General features: G+C 33.2%; 1 pseudogene; it reads left to right on the plus strand.

Moving 5' to 3' along the window:
- The first annotated feature begins 3,439 nt into the window (after positions 1–3,439).
- Positions 3,440–7,330, plus strand: LOC107857747 (annotated as a pseudogene).
- The last annotated feature ends 925 nt before the right edge of the window (positions 7,331–8,255 follow it).

Here is an 8,255-nt window from a genome sequence, read left to right on the forward strand (position 1 = left end):
ACCTCTTCCTTGCCATAGAACCAGCAACCCATTTAGCTATAGGATCCCATTAGGTAATAGTTATAAATTTAATATATTTTTCGATATAGTTACGAGATCTACCATAGCAGGTATAGATGGTTACAAAGGAAACCCTACCCATGACTGTAGATCTGCCTTGATTTTGATCTCCATCATCGACATAACACCCATACTAGTATCCCATTATCAAATTATGTCAATGATTACTCTAATCTAATATTTTCCCCAATAAAAAATATGTTTTACATGATAAGTTCTCACCCCAAGCTATGTTTGAAGATTAGTAAATCAAAACCTACCTCGAGTGTCGAGAAAACGCACCACGAACTATCAAATTTGCACCTTTCTTTTCATAACAACCTCAAAATACTTTTAATCTATCAAGAACAAGATCTACAAGTCTATGGTTGCTTATATTACTATAACTTTATTTCGAGACCTAAATGTAAGCCCCAAATTTTCAAGGTTAAATAATAATTTTATTTAAAGATTAGTTTATCAATAATATAAGAAATTCAAAAATGAAATTGCATCGAAAGAGGAGCTCAAGTCATCAAAATATGATTTTTTTTTAACTTTACACAAAAAAAAGTCCCAATTTTCATGTTCATACACAATTCAAAATGATGAAATAATCGACAATATTAAAAATTGATGCCAAATTAATTTACCCCTAACATAAGGACTTTATGTTCCAAAAATCAATGAAAACTTATCAGAAATTGATCATTAAACCAAAAAATTTAGGTTTCTTATCTTTGAGGTTTCGAATCTCAATTTTTGTAAATAAAAATCATGAAAACATAAGGGTATTATTGAAAAACAAAAAAAAGTAAAATCACACTTCCAATGTTCACATGAGAAGAACACATCAAAGATCATGTCAATTGAAGCTTCATACCTCCCAAATTATTAATTAAACTAAAATTCCAAAATCTACCTTTTAATACACTTTATATGCAAACTCATTTAGGGAAATAACGCCTTTTCAGTGTAGTCACACTCTTTCATCTCAATCGCGTTCACACCAAAACTCAGCACCAACTATTCGTGCTAAAATAGTCATATCTCCCTAAACGAATTCAAAATGTGATGATTCTTTTTGTAATGGTCCTAAAATTTCAGTACGGGTCGAATCGTTCAATTCCAACACTATTTTGAGCTTATTTGATTTACCTGGTACTAGTTAAACTCATCAACATTGAAATACCGAACTTTAATTGAGTACCCAGAACTTATTTGAGACCTTTCGGACACAAATCATTAGTGCAAATTGATATAAAACACATTTTAAACTAGTTGAAATCATCAAATAACATATACGAGATCGCTTTGATCAAATATTGATATAGGATGACTATTAAGTTTAAAATTTTCAATCAATGACTTGAATTTGCTCGAATGCCTTAGAGACATAACCAATAGTCCTTCTAACCTAAAATCACCTTCCAAACCTAACGAAATTGTCAGAATTTCATTTCGAGCTCATCTTTTACAAAATGTTGACTTTGATCAAACATTGCATCTTTCAAAATCAAAATTTTTCCTCTAAACTCATCCTATCACCTCGGGGGGTCATGCTACCCATCCCCATAAGTTATAAATAATATAATAAAGTTATAGGAAGGTTCAAACTAGGATAACGAGTTCGAAAAAAGAGAACAATCATGTGGGTCACTACAGGAATAGGGAAACATGAGAGAGAATTACAAGGTAGAGAAATTAACCCTCACCAGCACGGTGAAAGTTTATGAAGTAATCACTAACCAATCAATTAATCTACTGAAATTCCTCAATTGCAACTTTTTCGTCTTTCCAATGGTTCTTTTTTTATGAACTAGACAATAACTCGGCTAAATAGAATCTCGTTGAAAATTTTCAAAAATATTATAATAAAAATATTTAAAAGGTCAAATTTTGGTTTTTACACGGGAATAGTTATCACGGGAAAAGTTAATTTTTTTTATGAACTAGACATGAACTCGACTAAATAGAAACTCGTTGAAAACTTTCGAAAAAATAATAATAAAAATGTTTAAAAGGTCAAATTTTTGTTTTTACACGGGAATAGTTATCACGGGAAAAGTTATCACACTCAGAACTAGGGATGGACATGGTACGGTGTCGAAACTACAGTTTGATAATTTTAATTTTTTTTTAAATACTACATTATTATCACACCAAATTGATCTTGTATAGTTCAAAATTTTAATGTTCCATTTTGATATTTTACTGTACAGTAAATTAGTCGTCAAAATTTATTCGACTTCAACTTATATAAACTCAACAGAGAATTATGATTATGATTTTTCAAAAAAAAAAATATCTCAATTATATCATACCAGCATCTCACATATGTGGAAATATTCAAAAGAAAGTGGACAACTCCATTCATCAATCAATTCGCAAAAAAGATATTTCAATCAAGATAAAGTAATCAAAGTTCCAACATCTAAATAGTTGATTTTGTAATATGACTATTTTATATTTTTATAAATATTAGAATAATTTAATAATTTATAAGACTCGTATATGTAACTATACATTTCAATATTTCAATTTTTTATTTTTTTATAAATACTAAATATACACACTAAATATCATACTATCTAAACTACGAAATTAAAATTTCAATTTCATTATAATTTAATATCTATCGCACCTACCACGTCCATCCCTATGACACAATGGGATGGATCGATCCGATCATACCTAAAATTGGGTGATGAATAATCTGACAATTCTAATGGTTGACAATTTTAGCCCAACCTAGTCCCTAGGAAACTCGATTTATCAAAGTAAAACCATAAACGTTACTAATCTACTAACCAAACTCTCGGATGCTAAGTTTATAGTCAGCCAAAATTCAGAATCGAATATATTTCGTTACTAAAATTATATTCTCTATAACCATTAAGTATTGTATATTAAATTTTGGATATTCTTAATAAAATATTTTCTCTAATGCAAAATGATTGAGATATTTAATTCATTCCTTTTTTTCGAATTTACGTTGATATATTTTTTGATTGAGACGGTGGGAGTAAGAACTTAACTTTAAAATTTTTATTTTACTCTTAATGAAATAATTTATAGTCATACAAACATTTATGACTTATTTTAGATCACAAATTTCAAAAGTTTTTTTAATCTTTCTTAAATTTCGTGTCGAGTCAAACTAACTCAAATAAATTAGGTTGGGTAAGTATATCATTATACAAAGTTGACTCGATTCTAGTTTTATATTTAGTAAAATATTAGAAGATTTAGTCCAAAGAACTTTTTTTAGTCTCTTTGTATATTTAGAATTGCTTCATTAAGTATTTCGTTACGCAATTGGCTATTTTGGTTTATTTTTTCCCCTTATAATTATCGAGTGCCAATCTTTTTATTTAAATGCATACCGAATATTGTAAATTAAGATTATCAAAATCTTCAACTTCTATAGGTGCTTCTCGTCTCGCGGAACTCATCGTGTCAGCACCCGCCAGCACATGTTTGAACTCTTGATCCTTCAAACATATAGTAGAGGAGAAATATTCAAAGTTGATGGGTGGTATTCCATAAGCAAATTAGGGATCCATTCTCCCTTTCAATGTCTTTTCAGTCGAGTTCGCTGCATCAGACTTGTCTTGTGCGATTTACATTTTCTGAGCACCACCCAAAGGATTGCTGCTACGTGTTTCCCCGGTTTCCCAAAAAAGTATTTTTTTTCACCCCATTCCGCTGGCTGAAAATTAAACGCTATAATGAATTAGAGTTCCCCTTTCTATATATAGTAGTTTAAACTCAAATATATATAACATAAGATTCTTTATAGTAAGTCATATTATATTGCAAATTAATTAAGTTTGCAGCTCTTTAGTAATTGCAATGAGTAGTCTCTTTTCCACCAACATAAGTTTCTTGGAGAGAGCAGCCAATGTTTTCAGTGAAAGGACTTCAGTTATCTATGGCCCTTATTCTGTCTTATACACTAGGGAACAGACTTATGCTAGGTGTCTCAAGCTTGCTTCTGCTCTTGTTCATCACTTGAGTATTTCTCGTGGGGATGTGGTAAGAATTTTATCTACATGTAAATTTTCCTTCAAACTCTCAAATTTCGACTTATTCTAATTGAATATTTGAACGCATGATAAAGTGTTCTTGATAGACAATATCGGTTCAAATTTGTGTGTGCTATAGCCTCAATAAGTTGTAAAACTACCTCAAGCTTGTTCCAACTGAGGATGATGTGTATAATTAAAGGATATTTCATATTTTATGCAGTTAACTTAATTTTTCAACAGATGCTTGAAAATACACGCAACAGTTTTTTCAAAATTTGAATCGAAAGTGTCTAATAGCTAAGTCACTCGGACTCTTTACCTTCACTATGCCACACCTGCGTCGACAAGACATGGGTATAGGTATGGGATGTGTACTTTCTCTGGTCAAACGATAGCGGATACTTTGACCAAAATCAACCAGGAAAGTTTGCACCGATTTAATGATTTCTGAAATCAAAATAAAAGCTAAAGGTGAAATTAAAGAAAATGGTATAAAAGTGTAATTGAATAAAATGAAATACCTTGTATATAGAAATTTCTATGCTACTGCATTTTCTTTTATTTCCTGTCCCGATTCACCTCTTGATCAATATTTTCTCCTCAAGTTTTTCACAAAATATCTCATTATTTAGGTTTTATAACTCTTTTTTTTTTAGATATTTGAATTTTTAGTTGAATTCCCGCATCCGTATCCATACTTAGATCCATATTTCTTATCTTAAAATTGAGATCATAAAGATCAAAAATCTAGATCCGCATCCGTATCGAATACTCGCACCCGAATGCGAACAACTTTGTCTAATATATTAAACACTTTATATGTGTTTGATGCTTAATTAAAACAAGTTGCTTGAGTGCCTAAATGAAATTTATTAATAATTTTTTTTAAAGTTATACATTGTCGTATTAAAATTTTCTTTTCCGTCATTTGAGATGTTCACAATGTCGCATGGCTATGATTGTTCACTGCAAAGGCTTAGTGCAACTTTTGTTTTGGTCCTTTTGTTATGGTCTCTCGGAATAAGATTTCAATTATATTGTTGAAATTTGTGTTAGTGTTATTTAATGTGGGATAGTAGGTTGTTAACACTATTATTTACAACTAGCCTTCCACCATGGGTGAGCATAGGTCTTTTTGTTGTTGCATGTCAATAAGAAATCACAACATTTTTCATTCTTATAACTTGAACCTGATATTTCTACTTGAGGGTGGAGGGATCTCAACCATCCATCCTCACTCCACGTGATTCCTCTATTCATTTCCTAATAAGCCTACTTATATATAGTAACCAAGCTCACTTCTTTCTCTTTTTTTGGGAGGATTTTAGAAGCATTGCACATAGTGAGAAGCTCTTATAGTTTCTTCGATAACAATGGATGATTTTGGTATTGTAACATTAACTTTTAGTTCAACCATACCTTCAGTGCAAAACACTTTTCAGATGCTCTTAAATATGGATCCCCTTCATTTTCTTTTCTACTCGTTGGTTTTCAGTTAAACTTTTCTTATCTTATTACACAGAATATTAATTTAAAAATGACACAACTACTTATATGATTTGCCATTCTTCTCTGTAGGTAGCAACACTAGCCCCTAATGTGCCAGCAATACAAGAGCTGCATTTTGCGGTACCAATGGCTGGAGCAGTTCTTTGTACATTAAACACACGTCTTGATCCAGCTATGATATCAACACTTCTGATGCATTCAGAAGCAAAGATCATATTTGTGGATCAACAGTTTCTCCAACTTGCTCAAGAAGCACTTTCTCTTCTTGCTACCAAGAACAAGAAAACAAGACAACCTCTTCATATTGTAATAATTTCAGAAAAATCTAACAATATTTGTCCTAACACTTACGAATATGAAAGTCTCCTTGAAAGTGGGCACCAAGAATTTGCTATTAGGTGGCCAATAACTGAGTTTGACCCTATTAGCATTAACTATACTTCTGGATCAACATCAAGACCAAAAGGAGTTGTTTACAGTCATAGAGGTGCATATCTCAATTCTATTGCTGCATTTTTGCTTCATGAGATGAGCACACTCCCTATTTATCTTTGGACTGTTCCAACATTTCACTGCAATGGATGGTGCCTCATTTGGGGTCTAGCAGCAGTAGGTGGCACTAATGTTTGTCTCAGAAGTGTATCTCCAAGAGAAATACACTGTACAAGGTGACACATATGAGTGGTGCACCTACTGTCTTGAACATGATAGCGAAAACGCCGTCGTGTGACCGGAAGCGACTTCCACACAAGGTAAAGATTGTGACACGGGGTTCACCACCACCACCACAAATCATTTCAAGAATGGAGGAGCTGGGGTTTGGAGTAAATCATTTATATGGACTAACGGAGACATATGCTGCAGGTACAAGATTAACTTCACGTTTGATCATTACTAACTATAACTATGACGACATGAAAATAGTTTTGTGACTTCACTATCATAGTGGGTAAAGTTCAATTACTGTCATGTGACGAAACATTTGGCGACTCCTCGGCCATGTGAATAAAATTCAATGCTAACGTGTGAAATTAACCCTTCAGGTACATATTGCTTGTGGAAACCTGAGTGGGATTTTTTGCCTTCAGATGAAAGATTTATTCTTAAAGCCAGACAAGGAGTGCAGCATCTTTGTGTTGAGGAAGTTGATGTAACAGATTCAATCACCATGAAGAAGGTGCCTGCGGATGGTGTAACAATGGGAGAAGTCATGTTTAGAGGGAACACAGTAATGAGTGGATATTTAAAGATGTAAAAGCAACAGAGGAAGCTTTTAGAGGTGGATGGTTTCATAGTGGTGATCTTGCTGTAAAACACCCTGATGGTTATATAGAGGTTAAGGATCGTTTGAAAGATATCATAATATCTGGTGGAGAAAACATAAGCTCTGTTGAGGTGGAAACAGTTTTTTATAGTCATCCAGCAGTTTTGAGGCAGCAGTAGTGGCTCGACCAGATAAGCACAGGGGAGAGACACCTTGTGCATTTGTGAAGTTGAAGGAGGGATTTTATGTTGGTTCTCCAGAAATTATCAACTTCTGCAGAAATAATTTGCATCATTACATGGCACCTCGGACAGTTATATTTCAGGATCTCCCCAAAACTTCGACCGGAAAGATACAGAAATTTATCCTAAGGGAGAAAGCAAAAGCCTTGGGCAGTCTTTTCTGAACAAAATGAAGAAGCCACTTGGCTTGCTTTTTTGAAGGTTATTTGCTGGCAAATGGCGATAAAATTCATTTGCATCTGTAAGTTTATGTTCCAGCAAGAGAAATACTCTGTTCCACAAATATGGATACATTGCGATAAAATTGGTAATATTACACTGATAGTTAAAAGTAATTAGAGAAAATTGGAGGAAAGGTGTTTTTTAAATCTTGAATGAAGGATTGGTGACATTGACCAATAGATAGCGTCAAACATCATTAGAAAATTTGATTAAGTTAATTGTGGACTTGATTAATATTTTCAAAACTTTATAATCTTTTAAAAAATACAAATCAACTCAACCCACACCTCTCTTCAATCCAAATCAACCACTCTCTCCTCTCTCTAGACAGCTTCTCTCAACTCTCTCCCAACCAACAGTTCTACAAAATTTCTCCCTTCAACCCCCGAGGACTTCTACCTCCGGCGACAAATAGTTGGGTTTCGAATTCCCCTCTTTTCTCCCTTCAACCCCCGCGACTTCTACCTCCGGCGACAAGTAGTTGGGCTTCGAGTTCCCCTCTTCAATTCAATCAACCTGTCTCTCATTCCTCTCTCGACAACTTCTCTCAACTCTCTCCCAATCAACTGTTCTGCAAATTTCTCATTTCAATCCTCGGAGACTTCAACATCCGACTACAAATAGTTGGGTTTCGAGTTCCTTTTCGACTTCAACCTTCAATCGATGTGACAGCCTTGCTCTCCTGCCACAACAGCTTCGAATTCTTCATCATTCATTTTCTTCTTTCACAGGTAAAAATTTATGGCCTTTTTAGTTTTGAAAAAAACGAGGAACTTGAGTCAACTTCTCTTATAGTATTGGTTAACAATTTCAATATTTTTTGCACTAATTTACAATGCGGTCTAAATAAAACCCTAATTTTTGGTATTTCTTCTCTTCTCTTTTCGAAGTAAATTATGATATTTTGTTGTTTGTTGCATTTTTTTGAAGTTTGATTTTTATTGTTTG

This window comes from Capsicum annuum, chromosome 2 (assembly GCF_002878395.1).
Source record: "Capsicum annuum cultivar UCD-10X-F1 chromosome 2, UCD10Xv1.1, whole genome shotgun sequence".
Lineage (NCBI taxonomy): Eukaryota > Viridiplantae > Streptophyta > Magnoliopsida > Solanales > Solanaceae > Capsicum > Capsicum annuum.